Below are 25,827 nucleotides of genomic sequence, written 5' to 3'. Positions count from 1 at the left end.
TTGAATAGGTTCTCCCAGCCATGTGGCCAATTGGAAACAGGGCTGCAAAATTTGTCACCAGAACGTTTTAGAGGATATTACTATTGAACTATGTACCCATTTAATAACCAGACCTTCATACAAACTTGCTATGCTGAATTATTGACGCACAGTCGAACTGCCGCTATATGCTACCATCACGCCCACAAGCGAATCACAATGGGCGGCCTAAGCGGCACGCGGAAATTTACCGCTTTCTAGTGTACATTCACAGTCGCCATGTGTACGGTGTTTCCTCCGATACATTGGTGCGGCTGGCTTTCGGGTTAAGCGGGCATTGTGTCAAGAACCAGTGTGGCTTGGCTGGGTCGTATTTCGGAGGACGCACGGCTCTCAACCTTCGCCTCTCCCGAGTCCGTACGGGAGTTGCACTGATCGGACAAGACGGTAACTACCAATTGGGGAGAAAAAGGGATAAGAAACAAACAAAAAACAATTTTACATTTATACTTGATTGAGGTAGGGACATCCCAAGGATCCCGAATAGCACGGACCCTCTAGACATATTATTTTCTAGGCCATTAGCGATAACAGGAAATACACAAGCCGTAGGCTACACTATAGCTCAAGGTGGCTACATCGGGATGTCGGCTTGCACGGGAAAAACGGTACGTTTCTAAAAATGTATGGTTGATTCAATTAATATAAGGGCCATTCCGCCGAATCGGTGACTTTTCCGTTCCCAGGACATTACATGCATGAAAAGTATCTGTATAATACATTCTATTATCAAGCAAAGTGTCCTGCACATTGTCCTAATTGCATTTTGAATATCCATAATGTACAACCTTAATAAAAACTACCTAGAACACTGAAAAAAATGGATTTTAGCTCGTCCCCACTACACTTCACCATTAAATATAATGATTAGAAACATTGAGAAATCTTTTTTATTTTTTATTATTGTGTGACTCTTTTTCCAATTTAGACATAAAATAAATTTTCTCAGCGGAAAGTCATAATATGTTAGTTAAAATAAACATTTTAGTCGTGTTTTCACTCAGTCCTGTTACCCTGACACATTCTCCCCTCTAAACTTTGGGACATTCCACAAGTCACATGATCAACAGGAAGTAGCATCATTTGAGTCCTGAAGGCCATGGGAAGACAAAGTAAGTTCTCTCACTCTTTTTATCATATTGTAAGTATGACTGAGAATGTCAATCTCAACGTACAGTCCTTTTTTTAAAAGATAGTTTTGGGAAACCACTTGAAGGTGCTAAGTGTTCTCATGCTATTAACATTGATGCCATGTGACTACATTTCATGTATTTGCTAATGCTATGCTAAAAACTCAGTCCTGTTACTTTCAGTCCTGTTACTTATATGAAGGGTAACAGGACTGAATAAGAGTAACGGGAGTGAGAAGTTTGAATAAAATAGCCATTTTAAATGTGTATCTGGTATATACATTGATTCATTATAATACTATTCTCTTGATTTTAAGTTTTACAGTTTGAATTACTGATGGTGTTTTCAGTTTTACAATGTGAACACATTACTTACAGGGAGCAAATCGATTAAGTGCTGCAGAAAAGCAGCGGCGCTATCATGCTCGACGCGATGCCGACCCAGAAAGGAGAGACAGATACTTAAAGAAGGAACAGCAGAAATACAGGTAGGATATAGCATCAGGCAGGAAGAAAACAGTCTAACATTTAGTAAGAGGGAAAAGCACAGACATCACAAAAAGTGGAGGGAGACTTACTATCGAATCAAGTCCAGGAAAGAAGCCCTAAAGCACCTCAAAAGCACCTCACCACACCTCCAGATAGCCCCAATCTTTCACCAGACATAACTGTTAATCCAGAGCCAAGCAGTTCAAGGTCAGGATGAGAGTTAGTGCTAGTGTGTTAAATGGATTATGTGTAAAATGATTGATGGCTGGTTAATAGGGCATAGAGATAACATTTTACTGTAGCCACTTATTAATTTAACAACTATTGTAATTGTGATGAACTTGTGTGTTTTAGGCAAAGGATGAAGGGCTTAAAAGGAGGTGAAAGACATCAGAGAAGCACCGGAAACAAACTGAAGAGCTACAAAAGCAGCTACAGACACAAACCCGAAAAAAGGAGAGGTATAAGGAAAACATTCTGCGTATGAAACAGAATAATCCATCTCCATGTACAAAAGTTGACAAACAAATGAGACCGCTACCACGCTCTACAATGCAAAAGACCCTTCTCTTCCACGAGGCCTTAGTGGAGGACATCCGACAGAGGTACAGCAACTCACGGGGAGAAAGGGAAAGGCAACTCATCTCTAAGATAGTGACAGGAAAACTCCAAAAAATATAGGCTGCAACGTCTCTCCCAAAGTTCATTTGGGTTGCCAAAGAAAAGGTGGCTGATGAATGCGAAGAATGCAGAACTTAACTTAAACTACCAAAGGAAGAGAAACAGTAGGGTGGTAGATGGTTCATAAACAAAGTCCGAGATTTTTACACCATGGATGATGTCAGTCGATTAACGACTAGGAAGAGGCAGACCCCTCACCCAGAAGAAAATCAGACGAGGTTCCTTTTGGACACAATGAAAAATCTACATATGAAGTTTTTGGCAGAACATGATGGGTTTATCTCATACTCCCTCTTCTGCTCACTGAGCCCCTTTTGGGTTGTTCACCCAACTCTAAGTGACCAGGAGACTTGCATGTGCAAACTGCACGAAAACCTCAGTTTTATCATACAGAAACTGCACCACCTGAAGATAATCAACACTTTCAATCCTGATGAACTTCTAAAATCCGTCACATGCAACACGGAGTGCATGAAGTGCATGTATTGAGAATGCGGTGTGCAAGGATCTCTCTTGTCCCGTCTCTGGCCAATACAATGATAAGAATGAAGTAACTTATGTCCAGTGGGCAACTATGGATAAGGAGCACAATAATGACCCCAATGGCGGAACATTCAAAGTCACCATCAAAAAAAGAGTTCCAGACCACCCAAGAGCAACTGCTGGAACAGCTGAACCTGATGCTGCGCAAGTTTAAGATGCACACGTACAACATCAAGAATCAGTTTACCCACTACAGGGCACTGAAACAAGGCTTCAAAGCACATGAATGCTTAATTCATGTTGACTTTTCTGAAAATGACCTCTGTAAGTACGCCACAGAAATACAGTCGGTCCACTTCAGAGCATCACACCAGCAGGCAACATTGCACACAGGTGTGCTTTATGTGCATACAACCCCCCGACTGGTGTCCTTCTGCACAGTGTCCCCCTCCAGACAGAAGGGCCCACCAGCAATCTGGCAGCACTTGTCACCAGTGCTTGATTATGTGCAGAGTGCACATCCAGAGGTCTCCACTATCCATTTTTACAGTGATGGCCCTTGCACTCAGTACAAGCAGCGAGGGAATGTTTTCCTGTTTTGTACTGAGCTGTTCAGAAGAGGATTCACTGCTGGAACGTGGAACTTCTTTGAGGCAAACCATGGCAAGAGTGCCCCGGATGGAGTGGTAGGGCCCTGAAGAGGACGGCTGACAGTCTTGTCAGCAAGGTGACAGATATCCCTAATGCTTCAGAGCTGTTTTCTGTGTTGAGCAAGATGGATACAGCAAGCAAGTTGTTGTTTGTGGAAGAGGAAGCAGTCAACAGAGCAGTGCCAGAGATGCCCAAGGATGTGCCACCAGTTCCATCTATGATAAAGATGCATCAGGCAGTAACCCTAGGCCATGGAGAGCTGACCTACAGTGACGTCAGATGCTTGTTCACAGCAAGACAACATCTGAGCTGTTAGTGCTTTAATGCAAAGCATTTCACATTCAATCCACAGAAGGCTCCCACGACCACAGGAAATCAGTGGCAAAGTCCTGAGGTTGTTGGCAAATGGTGTGCGCTGAAGTACAACGGTCAACTGTACCCTGGCATCATCACAGACACAAACAACACATACGTCAAGGTTTGTTGTATGAATAGTATTGGGGCCAACAGGTTTTGCTGGCCAGCCCGCGAAGACATCCTTTGGTACCCGTTTCAAGACATCCTGTGTACCGTCCCACCAGCGAGGCAAGTCACAGCTCGTTACATGGAAACTGACAACGAAGAAACTAGACTGTTTCTTAGAAAAGGCAAGTTTTTGTTCATTATTTTATTGAAATTCTGTATGAAATACAATTTTGTTGTGTTTGCAAGTGAATGTTGTGTTTATATGCAGAAAATAGTAATTTCAAGTTAATATTAGATACTGGTAGTCAATGTAGAGATATGAGGATCTGCTTCATATGCTCAGCTTTTTGTATTTGTTTTCTTTCTTGCCTTTTGTAGAGGAAGATGGAGAACCCATACTGTGCAGAGGCAGGAGCCTCACACACATGCTGCAGGGGGAGGAGTGATACTCACACCTTTCTCTCTCTCTCTTTCCACTGCCCACCCCGCACACATACACACACACACACACAAGCGCACGCTCACACACACACACACACACACACACACACACACACACACACACACACACACACACACACACACACACACACACACACACACACACACACACACACACTCATGCAGAAGCATGCACACACAATTGTTACAGCTTTTATGTTGCTATTTAGACTTAAGATATTTTTTGCCAAATATAATGACCTCTGTTTTATTTTTGTTTAATTGAAGGAAGTTCTGTGGCATCCAGTTATTCTCACAAGCACTCATTCCTGTTTCTCAGTGGTCATTCCTGTGACCCAATGTTCATTCCTGTTACTTCATTGTTTTTTAGTAAAAAAAATAAAGATAAACCACCTATTTTTCAATTATGTTTGGTCCATCATTTAAACAGTTGTTTGATAAATCACATGATACATTTTTATCAAAAATCTGAGACGGTCTCCCTTAAAAAAAAAATGGCTTTGTGTTAAAAAAACAAACATTTTGCCTGCATATGTTGTGACTTTTTAGCGACAGATATATCTTTTTTGAACATGTAACCAATTTTCTTTAAAATACCCACTTTATTGAGGGAAAAACAAAGAAACTTGTTGGCATGACTTTTAATTCATATTTAAACAGTTGTAAATGTTTTGGTAACAGGACTGAGAAAAATGCAACCATCTTCCATTTAGAAACCTTGTAAAAAAATATATAGAATTGTCTGAGATTGACCATTACACATTTTGAATAGTTAAACGTGTGTTATTAGATAAAGAATGAAGTTTAATTTTGAAAAGTTACAACATGCAAATGGTACCGATTTGGCGGAATGGCCCATAAATATAAACTATTCACCTTATGACTTTCATTAACACGCAGGTGTCATGCAGACGTTAGTAAGGCATTGGTATCATGTCATGTCAGTTTGATGTTCAATGGTAGGCGACAGCCACACGGTGGTACGTTTGCCCAGGCTTAATTCTGGCACTTATCACCTCCCATACCAGCAGGGTACAATGGTTTTCTGGACTGTTTCCTGAAGACTTACTGCCACAATGGGCTCCGTGCCTGACCTGGCCAACGTGGCTGGAACGCTGTGCTCTTTGCCCGATACGGGGCCTGCCAGCAGCTCACCAGGAGAGACTTTGGGCTGGAGAACGTGTCTGACCTCAGGTTGGCAACACAGGATCTTTGTCTTTGCATTCTCGTCTCATCCCTCTCCCCTTCACTGTGTCTTCCCGTCTTACAAATAAGTCTTCATCTTTGTATGTTATTGTGTATTGCTGATGTTTCTCTTTTCTCTCCTGTGATCTCTCTCTAATCATCTTTAACCTCTGTCTGTCACAGTAGCCTGCAGTATACCCTGTCTGGCTCCCTGGCATTGGTCTTCTCCTCACTGGTGTTGTGTCTCAGAGAGCTGGTGAAGAGCCGTATGCAGGCCATGCATGAGATGAGGCTGGGGGGGTGACCTCCCTGGTGTCATGCATGTAAGCGTCGCAACTGTTCTCCAGTGATCTTATGGGACCGTACAAATAGTAGACATATTTGGGTAGGAGGTCATCTCTTATTCAAGCGCAATCAATTTCTTATCAAACCCAGTGCAAAAACGTGTAGTTGGTGAATGCAATATACCTTAGGTGAACCACCCATATAACCTGAGGGTCATACACTGCTCAAAAAAATAAAGGGAACACTTAAACAACACAATGTAACTCCAAGTCAATCACACTTCTGTGAAATCAAACTGTCCACTTAGGAAGCAACACTGATTGAGAATAAATTTCACATGCTGTTGTGCAAATGGAATAGACAAAAGGTGGAAATTATAGGCAATTAGCAAGACACCCCCAAAAAAGGAGTGATTCTGCAGGTGGTGACCACAGACCACTTCTCAGTTCCTATGCTTCCTGGCTGATGTTTTGGTCACTTTTGAATGCTGGCGGTGCTCTCACTCTAGTGGTAGCATGAGACGGAGTCTACAACCCACACAAGTGGCTCAGGTAGTGCAGTTCATCCAGGATGGCACATCAATGCGAGCTGTGGCAAAAAGGTTTGCTGTGTCTGTCAGCGTAGTGTCCAGAGCATGGAGGCGCTACCAGGAGACAGGCCAGTACATCAGGAGACGTGGAGGAGGCCGTAGGAGGGCAACAACCCAGCAGCAGGACCGCTACCTCCGCCTTTGTGCAAGGAGGTGCACTGCCAGAGCCCTGCAAAATGACCTCCAGCAGGCCACAAATGTGCATGTGTCAGCATATGGTCTCACAAGGGGTCTGAGGATCTCATCTCGGTACCTATTGGCAGTCAGGCTACCTCTGGCGAGCACATGGAGGGCTGTGCGGCCCCACAAAGACATGCCACCCCACACCATGACTGACCCATCGCCAAACCGGTCATGCTGGAGGATGTTGCAGGCAGCAGAACGTTCTCCACGGCGTCTCCAGACTCTGTCACGTCTGTCACATGTGCTCATGTGCTCAGTGTGAACCTGCTTTCATCTGTGAAGAGCACAGGGCGCCAGTGGCGAATTTGCCAATCTTGGTGTTCTCTGGCAAATGCCAAACGTCCTGCACGGTGTTGGGCTGTAAGCACAACCCCCACCTGTGGACGTCGGGCCCTCATACCACCCTCATGGAGTCTGTTTCTGACCGTTTGAGCAGACACATGCACATTTGTGGCCTGCTGGAGGTCATTTTGCAGGGCGCTGGCAGTGCACCTCCTTGCACAAAGGCGGAGGTAGCGGTCCTGCTGCTGGGTTGTTGCCCTCCTACGGCCTCCTCCACGTCTCCTGATGTACTGGCCTGTCTCCTGGTAGCGCCTCCATGCTCTGGACACTACGCTGACAGACACAGCAAACCTTTTTGCCACAGCTCGCATTGATGTGCCATCCTGGATGAACTGCACTACCTGAGCCACTTGTGTGGGTTGTAGACTCCGTCTCATGCTACCACTAGAGTGAGAGCACTGCCAGCATTCAAAAGTGACCAAAACATCAGCCAGGAAGCATAGGAACTGAGAAGTGGTCTTTGATCACCACCTGCAGAATCACTCCTTTTTTGGGGGTGTCTTGCTAATTGCCTATAATTTCCACCTTTTGTCTATTCCATTTGCACAACAGCATGTGAAATTTATTGTCAATCAGTGTTGCTTCCTAAGTGGACAGTTTGATTTCACAGAAGTGTGATTGACTTGGAGTTACATTGTGTTGTTTAAGTGTTCCCTTTATTTTTTTGAGCAGTGTAGTTGAAAGCACATTATGCAGAATGTACACTGAAGTGTGAAGTGTTGGTCCCATGTTTCATATCCTGAAATAAAAGATCACAGAATTTTTCCAAAACGCTTATTTCCCTCAAATTGTGTACACAAATGTGTTTACATCCCTGTTAGTGAGCATTTCTCTTTTGCCAAGATAATCCATCCACCTGACAGGTGTGGCATATCAAGAAACTGATTAAAAAGCATGATCATTACACAGGTGCACCTTGTGCTGGGGACAATAAAAGGCCACGCTAAAATGTGCAGTTTTGTCACGCAACACAATGCCATAGATTGCTCAAGTTTTGAGGGAGCGTGCAATTGGCATGCTGACTGCAGGAATGTACACCAGAGCTGTTGCCAGAGAATTTAATGTTAATTTCTCTACCATAAGCCACCTCCAATGTTTTAGATTATTTTGCAGTACGTCCAACCGGCCTCACAACCGCAGACCACGTGTAACCACGCCAGCTCAGGACCTCCACATCCGGGCTTCTTCACCTGTGGGATCGTCTGAGACCAGCCACCCAGACAGCTGATGAAACCGAAGAGTATTTATGTCTGTAATAAAGCCCTTTGGTGTGGAAAGTCTCATTCTGATTGGCTGGGCCTAGCTCCCAAGTGGGTGGGCCTATGCCCTCCCAGGCCCACCCCTGGCTGCGCTCCTGCCCAGTCATGTGAAATCCATAGAATTAGGGCCTCATTTATTTATTTCAATTGACTGATTTCCGTATATGAACTGCAACTCAGTAAAATTGTTGAAATTGTTGTATGTTGCATTTATATTTTTGTTCAGTATATAATCCACTAGAAATAGGTAATAGGTAATAGGTTGTGTGTTTGACTGTATTCTAGTGCACTATCCCCTGTCTTTCTTTCTCCCAGTTCCACCTGGTCAGTGTTGAGGGACATATTGAGGATGGATGGTCCTCAAGGCCTCTTCCAGGGAATGACCAGCACCTGGCTCTGAGAGGTGCCTGGATACTATGCATTTTTTTTAGGGGGGGGGGGGGGTATGGGATCTGCAGAACCCTGGCCAGTCCAATGTTGACTTGGGTGAGTCCAGCCCTTATTTGATTACCTGTTTTATTTTATTAGAATTGTTATGACGACAGCTAGTCTTCCTAGGACTCCACTGTAGGGATTCAACTTCTCATGTAGCTATTCAGCAAACTCCAGATGATATAGATCTAGTCTGTGGTACTGGTACAGCTTCACACAACTGATCGTATGTGTGTTATTTGTTTTTGTCTTTGATAGATGCTGTCCCACTCTTAATCAGTGGGGGAGTTGTGGGGGAGTGGATTTTGGTTGGCAGTGTCAAATCCAGAATCTAGGTTCACTCCATGTCAGGCAAGCAGGCTGGGTTTCTCAGAACACTGATCGGTATCATAAGGACAGAAGGTGACATTTTCCTCCACATTATTTTTAATAATCTGATTCTACAGTTTATCCAAGGTCTTCTAAACTAGGTGCATTCTGTGAATCTCAAATGTAGTGTTAATCAGTAAACGTCTGATTGATTTATCGCCCAATCATTTCCTTTCATGTTGGCAGCTTTGTTTTCCAGATAACAGAAATTAATTAACTCATTATCTACAGAAGATTAGGATTGTCCCCACATTTAATGTGATACGGTTTAGCAGTATGAGCTATTTAGTTTGTGATAGTAATAGCTTTGTCTGTCACAGCTTTCTAGTTTGAGCCCCTTTAGATTTCACATGTATGGGATTTTATGTATGCATGATGTGCTTGATGGTGTATTGCCTCTGTTCCAGGTGTGCCTGCTTTGTATTCTGGTCTAACCCCCACTTCCCCTTCAACTGAGCTCTATTCCTGGCTTATGAGTGGACTAGAAGAGCCCTCCTCAACCGAACATCTGCATCCTGAGTTAGTTTGTAGGGATGGGGCAGAAGAGGTTTGTAAATTCAAATTCCCCAAAAATGCATTAACATCTACAAACCTCTAAAACTACATTGTTAATTTGTGTTAACCTCTGATCTTGTTTTGACCATGTTTTCTATGTCTGGGGTGTATTCACTAAGAACCCAATGGAACCAAATGTAATGAAAAGGGGAGGGACCTACCTGAATTTGTCCAATAGAATTTTTGTTTTGTTTTTGCAAAACGTTTTCTGGTTTGGAGCAAACGGTTACCGTTGCAAAACATTTTGCAACATTTTGCTATGGTCTTTGTCTAATGAATACACCCCTGGTCAATAGGTCTAATGTCCAGCCACTGAACTTAATGAGTCAGTACACAATCAAAGGTCTCTATGCACTACAACAACTCTAACATTCCAGCCACTGGCCTGAGACAAGCTTTACACAATTTCACACAGGATCTGTTGTGTTGTCAACTAGTTTAAAAAAATGATCCTTCTATTTACAGTATATGCGTAAATAAAAGCTTTACGTATTACATTATATAGCTACAGCACAGTTCAACACTGTTATATTTTGTGTTATGTTTATTATTTTTTCTACAGTAAATGTATGTTACATAAGTCAAATGTTATCCCTCCTTTATCATGTCAGAAAGCAATGTATTTAATGGACAACAATCAAATCAAATTGTACTTGTCACATGCGCCGAATACAACAGTCAAATGCTTACTTTACAAGCCCTTAACCAACAATGCAGTCAAGAAATAGAGTTAAGAAAATATTTACTAAATAAACTAAAGTAACAAAATAAAATGACATAACAATAACAAGGCTATGGGGATACCGGTACTGAATCAATGTGTGGGGGTGCAGGTTAGTCGAGGTCATTTGTACATGTAGGTGGGGGTAAAGTGACTATGCTTAGATATGTGTTGCATTGAACATCTGAATGTGATCCTAACCGGAAGTACAGTAAATGGATGTTAGGTAATGTGACCACTGTATTGAATTAGGTTTCTCTCTGTTTTTAAGTTGACTGTTAAAATTCTTCAAACCCCTTTTTTTCTCCGTTGTCAGCAGACAAACTGGTGGTCTGATATAGTCAGCGTGAAGACATGATGGTCATCATTTAACTCAGCGTATCCTAAATACACATACAGCAACTGTCCACCAAGTTTGAACTTTGGGACAGATTCAAACCATATTCTTGGATAGATCAAATAAAATACTTTTCCACTGTAGTAAGAAAGCATGTTTGTTTCACTCAGTAAACATGGTTTTGTTGATCATATGAATCTACACAAGGTTTTCAATGTGAAGTAAAGCAACTAGGTTCCAGCAGAGGGAGCTCTCTCTCTCTCTCTCTCTCTCTCTCTCCCTCTCTCTCTCTCTCTCTCTCTCTCTCTCTCTCTCTCTCTCTCTCTCTCTCTCTCTCTCTCTCTCTCTCTCTCTCTCTCTTCTTGCTCTCTCACTCTCTCTGTGGGTGGTGGAAAGAGTGAGTGAGAGAGAGATGCTTTGACAGGCTTACAATTCCCCCTGGTGAATTGGGGATGTAGAGCAGAGGGGGATTCATTGGCCCATCCATTGTACACTGCTATAGCTCACCTCTGAAAGCTCCTGTTTATTTGACCACAATTTAACAGCAAATCAATTAAATGAAAGGCAGAGATTGGTGTGATACTGTAATATTATATGCTCTGTTTTCCCATCTGGATAGAGAGTTTATTCATTATTTTGAATTTATTCAGTTAAAATGTCAAGATGTAGTCACAATTAATGGACACAGACTTAACAGTAACAGTGGAATAACCAACTTCTACTCCTACTGTTACCCCTGTGATGACACCTATCAGTTACCCCTGTGATGACACCTATCTGTTACCCCTGTGATGACACCTATCTGTTACCCCTGTGATGACACCTATCTGTTACCCCTGTGATGACACCTATCTGTTACCCCTGTTATTACACCTATATATGTTACCCCTGTGATGACACCTATCTGTTACCCCTGTGATGACACCTATCTGTTACCCCTGTGATGACACCTATCTGTTACCCCTGTGATGACACCTATCTGTTACCCCTGTGATGACACCTATCTCTTACTCCTGTGATGACACCTATCTGTTACCCCTGTGATTACACATATCTCTGTTACCCCTGTGATTACACACATCTCTGTTACCCATGTGATGCCACCTATCTCTGTTACCCCTGTGATTACACCTATCTCTGCTACCCCTGGGATTACACCTATCTCTGCTACCCCTGGGATTACACCTATCTCTGTTACCCCTGTGATTACACCTATATATGTTACCCCTGTGATTACACCTATCTCTGTTACCCCTGTAATTACACCTATCTCTGTTACCCCTGTGATTACACCTATATATGCTACCCCTGTGATTACACCTAGCTTTGTTACCCCTGTGATTACACCTATCTTTGTTACCCCTGTGATTACACCTATCTCTGTTACCCATATGATTACACCTATCTCTGTTACCCCTGTGATTACACCTATCTCTGTTACCCCTGTGATTACACCTATCTCTGTTACCCCTGTGATTACACCTATCTCTGTTACCCCTGTGATTACACCTATCTCTGTTACCCATGTGATGCCACCTATCTCTGCTACCCCTGTGATTACACCTATCTCTGTTACCGATGTGATGCCACCTATCTCTGCTACCCCTGTGATTACACCTATCTCTGTTACCCCTGTGATTTCACCTATCTCTGTTACCCCTGTGATTACACCTATCTCTGTTACCCCTGTGATTACCCCTATCTCTGTTACCCCTGTGATTACTCCTATCTCTGTTACCCATGTGATGCCACCTATCTCTGCTACCCCTGTGATTACACCTATCTCTGTTACCCCTGTGATTACCCCTATCTCTGTTACCCCTGTGATTACACATATCCCTGTTACTTTCTTTGCACCACAGATCTGGGTTATTCCCAAGGCTTTTTGTACTTACTGCATTAATAAAAGGTCCTGTTTAATCCAGGCCATAGAATGTGACCACGTAATCTAATGGGTTGACTTATCACCTCTGCTGTAAATGTCTCCTATGTTCTGATGCACAAACTGTTTGTGCCGTTTGGATTGTGCCGTTTGGATTCTCCACCACAGAGCCATGGTGCAAATGTAATATTTTACCAGATAGAAATCGGAAAATTAATATTTTTATGCAGCAGGGAAGAAAGTCTATTTGATAGGAATATGATAGGACTTCCTTACCTATGACAGAGATATATGTTTTATGCTGGAAGGAAGGTTCATGAAAATAAGGCCGGTGATATTCTCTGCTCTCTCTGTATAGAGGCCATACTGTACACTCTGTCAGAATATTAAGGTATGCTGGATCCATTTGCATGGACTCACTGTGAGGTTGGAAATCATTCTGTTCCCCTTGATATCATTGTTTCCATTTTGTGATGAGAACAATCCAACATAAAAACCCATTGTCTGTGACGCTCAAAAGTCACAGTGCGTTAAATATTCAGATTAATGCCATAATCCATCATTGCAGCCAAATAACATTTGTATTTGAGAGGGGAAACGGGTGGGGACAGAAAAACCACAATCTCACAATTGATTTGCTCAGAAGATAATTTGACTAGGCTTTTTTTCGCAGTGTGTGCCTACAGAATTGTGCTTGTGATATGAAAACCATTTTACTGCAACACCAGCCAAAATGGGTCTCTCCCTCCCGATGGGAGGTGTAATACACATGCAGAGCATGCAGAAAGTATTCAGACCCCTTGACTTTTTCCACATTTTGTTACGTTACAGCCTTATTCTAAAATGGATGAAATTGTTATTTTTCCCACACCAATCTACCCATAATGACAAAGCAAATGTAGGTTTTTAGATTTTTTTGCAAATTTATACAAAACTACAATTTTAAATTTACCTAAGTATTCAGGCCCTTTACTCAGTACTTTGTTGAAGCCCCTTTGGCAGCGATTACAGCCTTCTTGGGTATGACGCTACAAGCTTGGCACACCTGTATTTGGGGAGTTTCTCCCATTCTTCTCTGCAGATCCTCTCAAGCTCTGTCAGGTTGGATAAGGAGGGTCGCTGCACAGCTATTTTCAGGTCTCTTCAGAGATGTTCAAGTCCGGGCCCTGGCTGGACCACTCAAGTACATTCAGTGTACATTCAGTGTCACGAAGCCACTCCTGCGCTGTCTTGGCTGTGTGCTCAGGGCCGTTGCCTCTCTATGTTAGTGATGGCTGTTTAATAACAGTCTGATGACCTTGAGATTGAAGCTGTTTTTCAGTCTCTCGGTCCCAGCTTTGATGCACCTGTACTGACCTCGCCTTCTGGATGATAGCGGGGTGAACAAGCAGTGGCTCGGGTGGTTGTTGTCCTTGATGATCTTTTTGGCCTTCCTGTGACATCGGGTGGTGTAGGTGTCCTGGAGGGCAGGTAGTTTGCCCCTGGCGTTGTGCAGACCGCACTACCCTCTGGAGAGCTTTGCGGTTGAGGGCGGTGCAGTTGCCGTACCAGGCGGTGATGCAGCCCGACAGGAAATTCTCGATTGTGCATCTGTAAAAGTTCGAGTGTTTTAGGTGACAAGCCAAATTTCTTAAGCCTCCTGAGATTGAAGAGGCACTGTTGCGCCTTCTTCACCAGGCTGGCTGTGTGGGTGGACCATTTCAGTTTGTCCGTGATGTGTACAGTCCCTTGTGAGTCCGACTGTACGCCGAGGAACTTAAAACTTTCTACCTACTCCACTACTGTCCCGTTGATGTGGATGGGGGGGGGTGCTCCGTCTACTGTTTCCTGAAGTCCACGATCATCTCCTTTGTTTTGTTGATGTTGAGTGAGAGGTTATTTTCCTGACACCACATTCCGAGGGCCCTCACTTCCTCCCTGTAGGCCGTCTCTTCATTAATGGTAATCAAGCCTACCACTGTAGTGTCGTCTGCAAACTTGATGATTGAGTTGGAGGCGTGCATGGTCACGCAGTCATGGGTGAACAGAGAGTACAGGAGAGGGCTGAGAACGCACCCTTGAGGGGCCCCAGTGTTGAGGATCAGCGGGGTGGAGATGTTTCCTACCTTCACCACCTAGGGGCGGCCCGTCAGAAAGTCCAGGACCCAGTTACATAGGGCAGGGTCGAGACCCAGGGTTTCGAGCTTAATGACGAGTTTGGCGGGTACTATGGTATTAAATGCTGAGCTGTAGTCAATGAACAGCATTCTTACATAGGTATTCCTCTTGTCCAGATGGGATAGGGCAGTGTGCAGAGTGATGGCGATTGCATCGTCAGTGGACCTATTAGGGTGGTAAGCAAATTGGAGTGGGTCTAGGGTATCAGGTGGGGTGGAGGTGATATGCTCCTTGCCTAGTCTCTCAAAGCACTTCATGATGACAGAAGTGAGGGCAACGGGGCGATAGTAATTTAGTTCAGTTACCTTAGCGTTCTTGGAAACAGGAACAATGGTGTCCATCTTGAAGCATGTGTGGACAACAGACTGGGATAGGGATTGATTGAATATGTCCGTAAACACACCAGCCAGCTGGTCTGCGCATGCTCTGAGGACGCGGCTAGGGATGCCGTCTGGGCCGGCAGCTTTGCGAGGGTTAACACGTTTAAATGTTTTACTCACGTTGGCCACGGAGAAGGAGAGCCCACAGTCCTTGGTAGCGGTTCGCGTCGGTGGCACTGTATTGTCCTCAAAGCAAGCAAAGAAGTTGTTTAATTTGTCTGGGAGCAAGACGTTGATGTCCGTGACAGGGCTGGTTTTCTTTTTTTCTTTTTTCAATCCATGATTGACTGTAGACCCTGCCACATACGTCTCGTGTTTGAACCGCTGAATTGCGACTCTACTTTGTCTCTATACTGGCACTTAGCTTGTTTGATTGCCTTACGGAGGGAATAGCTGCACTGTTTTGTATTCGGTCATGTTTCCAGTCGCCTTGCCATGATTAAAAGCAGTGGTTCGAGCGTTCAGTTTTGCGCGAATGCTGCCATCAATCCACGGTTTCTGGTTAGGAAATGTTTTAATAGTCACAGTGGGTACGACATCTGCGATGCACTTGCTAATAAACTCGCTCACCGAGTCAGCGTATACATCAATGTTGGTGTCTGAGACTATCCGGAACATATCCCAGTCCACGTGATCAAATCCTGGAGCGTGGAATCTGATTGGTCAGACCAGCGTTGGACAGACATGAGCATGGGCATTTCCTGTTTTAGTTTCTGTCTATAGACTGGGAGCAACAAAATGGAGTCATGGTCGGATTTTTCCAGTTTACATAGTGAAGTTCTTTCAGGGCCGACGAGGTATCTGCTTGGGGGGGATATACACGGCTGTGACTATAATCGAAGAGAATTCTCTTGGATGATAATACGGTCGGCATTTGATAATGATAATAATGCGGTCGGCTACTGCCGGGGAGGCAGGATAGCCTAGTGGTTAGAGCGTTGGGCTAGTAACCGAAAGGTTGCAAGTTCGAATCCCCGAGCTGACAAGGTACAAACTTGTCATTCTGCCCCTGAACAAGGCAGTTAACCCACTGTTCCTAGGCCGTCATTGAAAATAAGAATTTGTGCTTAACTGACTTGCCTAGTTAAATTAAATAAAGAAAGAATTTGTAAGGAATTCTAGGTCAGGTGAACAAAAGGATTTAAGTTCCTGTATGTTGTTGTGATTACACCATGAGTCGTTAATCATAAGGCATACACCCCCACCCTTCTTCTTACCAGAGAGATGATTGTTTCTGTCGGCGCGATGCATGAAGAAACTGGGTGGCTGTACCGACTCTGACAACATATCCCGAGTGAGACATGTTTCCGTGAAACAGAGAATGTTACAATCTCTGATGTCTCTCTGGAAGGCAACTTGTGCCCTAATTTTGTCCACCTTGTTATCTAGAGATTGGACATTGGCGAGTAATATGCTCGGGAGCAGTGGATGGTGTGCTCGCCTTCTGAGTCTGACCAGTAGGCCGCTCCGTCTGCTTCTCCTGCAGCGACCGCGTTGTTTTGGGTCGGCCTCTGGATTAAGATCCCATGTCCAGGGTGGAGGTCCGAACAAAGGATCCACTTCGGGAAAGACGTATTCCTGATTGTAATATTGGTCATCGCTTTTATGTCCAATAGTTCTTCCCGGCTGTATGTAATAACACTTGAGATTTCCTGGGCTAACAATGTAGGAAATAATACCTAAAATAACAAATAACTGCATAGTTTCCTAAGGACCTGAAGTGAGGCGACCATCTCTGTCAGCGCCATTTTACTTCTTAAATACTATAGTATTCACTGTTGAGTTTTTTCAGACTTGTCATTCTGGACAACAAAGTCAAGGTATTGGAGTGGCAATCACAAAGCCCTAACCTCAATCCTATAGAACATTTGTGGGCAGAACTGAAAAAACGTGTGCGAGCAAACAGGCCTACAAACCTGACTCAGTTACACCAGCTCTGTCAGGAGGAATGGGCCAAAATTCATCCAACTTATTGTGGGTGTCACGCCCTGACCTTAGAGATCCCTTTTATTCTCTATTTTGGTTAGGTCAGGGTGTGACTAAGGTGGGCAATCTATGTGTTCTATTTCTTTGTTGGCCTGGTATGGTTCCCAATCAGAGGCAGCTGTCTATCGTTGTCTCTGATTGGGGATCATACTTAGGCAGCCTGTTTTCCACCTTAGTTTGTGGGATCTTGATTTTGTTAGTTGCTGTATAGCCTGCAGAACTTTACGTTCGTTTTGTATTTTGTTGGTTTTTGGTGTTCATTTTAAATAAAAGTAAGATGTTCGCCTACCACGCTGCACCTTGGTCCAATCCATCTTTAAACGAATGTAACAGTGGGAAGCTTGTGGAAGGCTACCCAAAACATTTGACCCAAGTTAAACAATTTAAAGGCAATGCTACCAAATACTAATTGAGTGTATGTAAACATCTGACCCACTGGGAATGTGATGAAAGAAATAAAAGCTGAAATAAATAATTCTCTGTACTATAATTCTGACATTTCACATTCTTAAAATAAAGTGATGATCCTAACTGACCTAAAACGGGGCATTTTTACTGGGATTAAATGTCAGGAATTGCGAAAAACTGAGTTTAAATGGATTTGGCTAAGGTGTATGTAAATTTCCGACTTCAACTGTAGATCGTGGCACAGACACGGTCTCAATAGGGATAGCTGAGCTGACTACACTGACTATGCTAGTGGCAGACTCCAGTAAGCTGGCAGGGTGGCTAACAGCCTGCTGCCTGGCCTGCACCCTATCTCATTGTGGATCTAGAGGAGTTAGAGCCCTGTCTATTTTCATAGATAAGATGAGAGCACCCCTCCAGCTAGGATGGAATCCGTCACTCCTCAGCAGGCCAGGCTAGGTCCTGTTTGTGGGTGAGTCCCAGAAAGAGGGCCAATTATCTACAAATTCTATATTTTGGGAGGGGCAGAAAACTGTTTTCAACCAGTGATTGAGTTGTGAGACCCTGCTGTAGAGCTCATCACTCCCCCTAACTGGGAGGGGGCCAGAGACAGTTACTCAAATGCCGACACATCTTTCCAGCTGATTTACACGCTGAAGCTATGTTGCGCTTGGTGACCTCTGACTGTTTCATCCTAACATCGTTGGTGCAGACGTGGATAACAATATCCCTATACTCTCTACACTCGCCAGTTTTAGCCTTAGCCAGCACCATCTTCAGATTAGCCTTAACGTTGGTAGCCCTGCCCCCTGGTAAACAGTGTATGATCGCTGGATGATTAGTTTTAAGTCTAATACTGCGGGTAATGGAGTCGCCAATGGCTAGGGTTTTCAATTTGTCAGAGCTAATGGTGGGAGGCTTCAGCGTCTCAGACCCGTAATGGGAAGAGGAGAGACCAGAGAAGACACGGACTCTGACTCTGACTCATTGCTTAATGGGGAGAACCGGTTGAAAGTTTATGTCCGGTTGAGCATTCCTACAGCATTTCCTTCCAGAAGCCATGAGAAAATTGTCCGGCTGCAAGGACCGTGCAAGGGGATTTATACTACTATCTGTACTTACTGGTGGCACAGACGCTATTTCATCCTTTCCTACACTGAAATGACCCTTGCCTAACGATTGTGTCTGAAGCTGGGCTTACAGCACAGCTATCCTCTCCATAAGGCGATCATTCTCCTGTATATAATGAGTACAGCGACTGCAATTAGAAGGCATAATGTTAATGTTACTACTTAGCTTCGGCTGGTGGAGGTTGTGTATAACCATGTCCACATAAAGTGTCCGTGGTGAAAAAGTTGAATGAAAAAAGTTGAGCGAGGGAAAAATATAAAACGGTAATTAAAAAGTAAAACACGTAAAGTTGGCAGGTAGCAAAGAAACGTTAGCAACAAACCACACAGCAGCACGTTAACAAGTCTACAAGTTGTGGCTCTGATGAGAGAAGCCATATCCTCTTTTAGGCTACTTCTCTGTTTAGCTAGCTCATCTACAGGCGTGGTCATAGACAAGGCCTCAGACTCTGTAGCAGTGCTGGCCGCGGAAGACATTTTCGGTGTTCGAGTAGTTGGTTTGGCCTTCGACAATGTGTTGGTCGTAGCAGTTCTCTTTGGATTGGTCTTGCTCATGGTACCATAAAAAGTGATTAAAGGAATATAACCAATTGATACATCTAACAGAAAAACTAACAGCGACTTTAAAATAAAAGTTTAATTGGGGACCTTTCTCAAACACGTCTTCTTACGTCACCTGACCGGAAGTCACCCAGTACTGTAGTATTATATAGTAAACTGTAGTATTTCTTCATGGGGGGGGGGGGGGGGTCTACAGTAGTTTCAGCCGTTTATTTTATGACTGCTACATTAGGTTACCAGGGAGGTTACCAGGGAGGTTACCAGGACATGGGCACAGGCATACCAAAACAAGGGATTAGAGCCTGGCCTCAGTGATCAATCTTCTCCTCCTCTGTCTCACATGGCCAGTGTTGTCCTGGGAGGACCATATTGAAACCTATGTTTGATACTGATGATCTCAGAAAGCCCTCGGTTGTTTCGGTAGTGTGTGTGTGCTGAGAGGCCATCAGAGTGAGACAGTGCTGCTGTCGGCTAGCTGCAGTGTGTAATGGCTCTATTGATCCCTCAGCCCTCTGTCATTACCGTCCCACATTTCCTGGGTATCCGTCTGTACTCCTGGGGCTGTTTGGTCAGTACACACAGGAGTGAAACCTGGGTAACCAGTACACATCACAGTTCAAATGACAATTTAAGAGACTTTGACTGTGACTTACAGTAAAACCAGAAACAGCACTACGGGTATTTCATGTTGTTGCGGGATCATTTAAATATCATACATTTAGCCATTTGGCGTGTTGTGACCTACCTAGCAGGTTTATATTTTATATATGGTTACATCACCACGCTTACTTCCTGGATATACCACTCTCTGTTGTGAAATTGTTCATTGTGCATTGGTTTGGAATGGTTATCTAAAAGTATATCATTGCTCAGTCACACGTGGGCATATTACACAAACATAACTTGTCCAACAGACTGTGCCATAATAGCCCACAATCAACATAGACATTTGTCCAACATAAGAAGATAATTGATCAAACAAATCTCCCTCGTGTAATCTTAACCTCTTAAAACCTGTGTATGTGCCCTGCTCTTGGCCACAAGCTGCTTAATATTCCCAGATACACCAACCCCTCTAAACCAGTGTAGACTAGAGAGAACGAGGGAGAGCTTCTGTGCACCCATGACAGCATATGCCAATTGTGGCAGTATGATCACTTGTCCCCACCCTCTCAGAATTGAGCAGCTCTCTCTCTCTTCTGTTTGTCGTCCCTTTTCTGTTTCGTGCCCCAAATATTTTATTTGGTTATTTAAATACCTGTATTCAGATGTTTTTCCTGACAATATATAGAGCCATGTCTTTTGACTAATTTAAATAACAATCTAATAATCAAACTTGAATAACCAAGACCAAGCCCCCCCCCCCTCTCTCTTTGTTTACTGAGACAATTCTTTCCTGCCTCAGACAAATGAAGAGAAACATGGAAAGCCACATCATGCAGGATTTATTTCTGTAGGAATAAATTAGAGAACAGACCCATCGTATACATTATGGATGTCAAGACCCACAAGCCATCATAGGAGCAGAGATGAGGAAACTGCACTATGGGGAAGAGAGTTTAGCCACAGTCCAGGCTGCATCTTGATGACTAACCCACATTGCCAATTTCTAATTACAGGATTTTCTAAATTCATCAAGTAATTAAATTAATCACTCTATTGATTAGGTGTGGTTGACTGGATTGCAGACTAACCAGGGATATTGTCTGAGCAGGATTTAGGCTATCAAATAATCCCTATGTGATGTTTTATGATAATCGTTAATATGGGTAATCAATCAGGGGATTTGGATGGAGTCTTTCGAATATTTTTTTTTCTTTCATTTTTGTTTAACAGAAGCAGTGTGGGACATGCTCAGATCTTTTCATCTTGTGAATACCTGCTGGCGCTACATTTACATTCTTATTAAAGACCGGGCATGTTTTTCAGAATGATATTGGTATGCCAGTGACACACTGAATCTAAGTTGGCCTGTTATTGTTTCTAGTAAATGGGCATAGTGAGTAGTTAGATACATTTTGTGTGTGGTGTGTGTGTTTAGGTGTGTGTGTGTGGTGTGTGTATCAGAGCATTTATTAGAGCGCCTCGTCTGCTGTGTGCGTCGTCTGCTGTGTGCGTCGTCTGCTGTGTGCGTCGTCTGCTGTGTGCGTCGTCTGCTGTGTCCGTTGTCTGCTGTGTGCGTCGTCTGCTGTGTACGTCGTCTGCTGTGTGCGTCGTCTGCTGTGTGCGTCGTCTGCTGTGTCCGTCGTCTGCTGTGTGCGTCGTCTGCTGTGTGCGTCGTCTGCTGTGTGCGTCGTCTGCTGTGTGCGTCGTCTGCTGTGTCCGTCGTCTGCTGTGTGCGTCGTCTGCTGTGTCCGTCGTCTGCTGTGTGCGTCGTCTGCTGTGTGCGTCGTCTGCTGTGTCCGTCGTCTGCTGTGTGCGTCGTCTGCTGTGTGCGTCGTCTGCTGTGTGCGTCGTCTGCTGTGTGCGTCGTCTGCTGTGTGCGTCGTCTGCTGTGTGCGTCGTCTGCTGTGTGCGTCGTCTGCTGTGTGCGTCGTCTGCTGTGTGCGTCGTCTGCTGTGTGCGTCGTCTGCTGTGTGTGTCGTCTGCAGTGCCACAAGCCAGCCATTCCTGTATAGGTAATGTCATCTGACTGGGGAAAATGAACACCACAGTGAATCAATGCTCCCCTCACTCTCTGCTCGCCTGTCTTGCTTTCCATGAGGCTGAGCACATCGCCGGCACATATCCTCTCTCCTATTGTCATTCCAAAGGTTCTCCATTTATCCCCACAATGGGTCTGGATCCATATGGAGAGTCACCAGAATACATGGGGCTCCATTCAATTAACACAATTAGGGTAGCACAATTACAGTCTGGTTAGATGCAACACAAGGTAGCCTACATTACACTCCATACAGGTTCATGTATTGATTATGCATGCAAATGGCGAACTGCAGAATTATAGACTAAACTCTGTAGGATTGGTGGCGACAGGCAGGAAGGGGTAAAGCCATGTAAAATCCCTTGATCCTTGATTAGCTTCGGATGACTAATTTCACCTGCAATTTAGGGAGCAGCGAGAGAAGAGCTGACATCAACAGCCCCTATACAAGCAGATACTGAAGATGAATGAGTGGGGGAGAGGAGGCTGGTGTAGGAGTGATAAGGAGGGGAGACAGATAGACGAGGAGGAGGGAGAGAGGGAGGGAGGGTTGAGAAAGACGAGCGTGAGAAAAGAGAGTGAGAAAGCAAAGCGCCAAAGAGGGGAGTCTGATGTAAGGACAGACAGAAAGACAGACAGCAGGATGGGAGGAGCTGGCAGTTTTGACAGAGACGGAGAGGGGTTGGAGAAGGGCATCTGCCGCAGCTGCCGCTGTGACCACACTCCGCTCGACACCATGACAACCACGGCAAACGCACGGCGAGCCCCCGGCCCTGCCGCTACACCAATCAGGGAGGAGTGAGCAGAGCACTGCAACTTGTGTGGGGTGAGACGAGCGCAGGATAACAGAACAGAGCTAGAACACCACAGACACCCCTTCTTACAGCGAGAGAGAAGATACCCAGCCATTTATCAGTCTCTTGTCTGCTGCCAGAGAAAACCTCCTGGATTATCAGCGGTGCTCTTGTTCTTTTACCCCGCAGTGGGGAGGAGTATAGGGATGGAGATTCTGGGTATTCAGCCTTCCCTGTTCCTGGTTCGAGTTCTCTGCTCCATGGTGGGAGCTGAGAGACGTCTCTTGGAGCCACAGCCACCGACCATGAGGATTGGATAAGAATCCCACCAATTCTAACAGGACCACCCAATCACCATAAAAAAAAAGATCTAGAAGTAATCAGAAAAGGGACAGACTGGTAGGGAAACACAAAGAAATATAGAATGTAGAAAATCTGCATCAGGTAAGTTCCTCATTATCTTTTCAATCCATGTGTAAACATTGCATCTCCATAGTCAGACTAAGTATGATCCAGATTCCAGGGTGAATGATCGGACTGGTGTGTGTTTCCCTCTCTGACACACTGGAAATGGTGGCTCAGTGTACATATTTATTCTGCAGGAGATCAATCAGCTGTGTTAAATTACTGCAGTGGGTTTCTTGGTAATCTTAAACAAATCTACTTTGAAGCAAAAGTATACACCTACATGGTTATGGGTTTATATAAATAAAGAAGACACCGGTATCATGTCAGATACGGAGTTGAAATGTATTACATTTTGAGTTTGAACCCCAACATTACACTTTATATACATCACAGAAGACTGAAATATAACATAACCGTTTGACATAGAAACACCGGATTTTCGGCAGTTAAAAAAAGTATGTTTAGAAATTATGAAATTATGAAAAATATTACTAACATTCCACCCATGAGGCCACAAGGGGGTGATTTGGTCCTTCGACTGCAGGAAAGGGCTACCTAAATCCATCATTAATGCAGAAAAGAGGAAAATGGGCTATCATTCTAGTTGAAATAGATTGTGTATCTCTGTGGAAATAATCAGCCATGAGTTATTGATACATCCCTTATTATTGCTGAGATAAAAACACGGGGCGTCATCTATAGTAGTTTACCAGTAAACCTCTCTTACCACAGACAATAATCCCACTCACTGTAAAAACACCACATTGTGTTGAGAGGGTTTTAAGCATGTGTTTAGCCAGGCTTTGGCACTTTGTGCTTATTTTAACAGAGACATGGACCCTCCTAAGCACTTCAACATGACTTGTCCTCAATCTTGTAAAATGACTGAAACACAATTAAACAATTGGGCCTGCAAGTTAATACCACACTAATGATTCTTCCTCCGTATGATTTGTAAGATAGATACGAAAGGACAGACCTCTTCCTGACTGAGTCTGTAATACCTACATGTTTCAAGCAGACCAGCATAGTCCCTGTGCCCAAGGAAGCAAAGGTAACCTGCCTAAATGATTACCGCCCCGTAGCACTCACGTCAGTAGCCATGAAGTGCTTTGAAAGGCTGGTCATGGCTCACATCAACAGCATCCTCCCGGATACCCTAGACCCACTCCAATTCGAATACCGCCCCAACAGATCCACAGATGACGCAACCTCAATCGCATTCCACACTGCCCTTTCCCACCTGGACAAAAGGAACACCTATGTGAGAATTCTGTTCATTGACTACAGCTCAGTGTTTAACACCATAGTGCCCTCAAAGCTCATCACTAAGCTAAGGACCCAGGGACTAAACATCTCCCTCTGCAACTGGATCCTGGACTTCCTGATGGGCCACCCCCAGGTGGTAAGGGTAGGCAACAACACGTCTGCTATGCTGATTCTCAACACTGGGGCCCCTCAGGGGTGTGTGCTTAGTCCCCTCCTGTACTCCCTGTTCATCCACGACTGCGTGGCCAAACACGACTCCAGCACCATCTTTCAGTTTGCTGACGACACAACAGTAGTAGGCCTGATCACCAAAAATGATGAGACTGTATGGAGGAGGTTATTGACCTGGCAGTGTGATGCCAGGACAACAACCTCTCCCTCAATGTGAGCAAGACAAAGGAGCTGATCGTGGACACAGGAAAAGGTGGGCCGAACAGATCCCCATTAACAGCAAGGGGGCTGTAGTGGAGCGGGTCGAGAGTTTCAAGTTCCTTAGTGTCCACATCACCAATGAACTATCATGGTCCAAACACACCAAGACAGTCGTGAAGAGTGCACGACAAAACCTTTTCCCCCTCAGGAGACTGAAAAGACTTGGCATGGGTCCCCAGATCCTCAAAAAGTTCTACAGCTGCACCATCGAGAGCATCCTGACTGGTTGCATCACCGCCTGGTATGGCAACTGCTCGGCATCTGACCGTAAGGCGCTACAGAGGGTAGTGCATACGGCCCAGTACATCACTTGGGCCAAGCTTCCTGCAATCCAAGACCTATATAATAGGCGGTGTTTATTTGGTAAATATTTTCTCAACTCTTCTTGAACTGCACTGTTGGTTAAGGGCTTGTAAGTAAGCATTTCACAGTAAGGTCTACACTTGTTGTATTCAGAGCATGTGACAAATACATTTTGATTTGATTTGAAATAACTTTCTTCCTCATTTCTAATGCACATATTCAATCAAACTACTGTAAGAGGTGTGCTATTGTGTTCTTAGCAAGTCTAAATCAAATCAAATCAAATGTATTTATATAGCCCTTCTTACATCAGCTGATATCTCAAAGTGCTGTAAAGAAACCCAGCCTAAAACCCCAAACAGCAAGCAATGCAGGTGTAGAAGCACGGTGGCTAGGAAAGCCCTAATCTAACCTCACACAGCACTAAACAAACAATGACACGTAATTTCCTTCCTCTAATCTCTTCTTCCTCCTGTCATACAGTCATTTGACATAAGTTCCAAGTTCTCCAAACAGATACAACCCACTGGGCACACACTGGTTGAATCAACATTGTTTACATGTCTTCTTTTTTTTGTATCACTTTGAACCAATGTGGAATAGACGTTGAATTGACGTATGTGCTAAGTAATCTAAATTCAGCTTGGACGATAGCAATGTACCGCAATGCCAAATAAAACAAAATTAAATAATGTACCAGGGCATTTTATGGATGATTCCATGCACTCGCACACACACACACACAATTTTTGCAAATGTACAGTGGGGCAAAAAAGTATTTAGTCAGCCACCAATTGTGCAAGTTCTTCCACTTAA

The 25,827-nt window shown here is 44.2% G+C and overlaps 2 long non-coding RNA genes across 3 annotated transcripts; both read left to right on the top strand.

Moving 5' to 3' along the window:
* Window positions 1–384: 384 nt before the first annotated feature.
* LOC120021559 lies at window positions 385–4,114 on the top strand. Its single transcript, XR_005472529.1, has 3 exons — window positions 385–1,151; window positions 1,548–1,657; window positions 2,013–4,114. It is a non-coding gene; the product is annotated as an uncharacterized LOC120021559 (long non-coding RNA).
* A 4,278-nt stretch (window positions 4,115–8,392) lies between these two features.
* On the top strand, window positions 8,393–10,789 carry LOC120021560. 2 transcript variants are annotated; one of them, XR_005472531.1, is made up of 3 exons: window positions 8,393–8,646; window positions 8,934–9,077; window positions 9,452–10,789. It is a non-coding gene; the product is annotated as an uncharacterized LOC120021560 (long non-coding RNA). The 2 variants fall into 2 exon arrangements; XR_005472530.1 differs by lacking the exon at window positions 8,393–8,646 and adding an exon at window positions 8,691–8,729.
* Window positions 10,790–25,827: the final 15,038 nt, after the last annotated feature.

This window comes from Salvelinus namaycush, chromosome 26, assembly GCF_016432855.1.
Source record: "Salvelinus namaycush isolate Seneca chromosome 26, SaNama_1.0, whole genome shotgun sequence".
NCBI lineage: Eukaryota > Metazoa > Chordata > Actinopteri > Salmoniformes > Salmonidae > Salvelinus > Salvelinus namaycush.
This window is presented reverse-complemented; position numbering and strand designations above follow the sequence as displayed.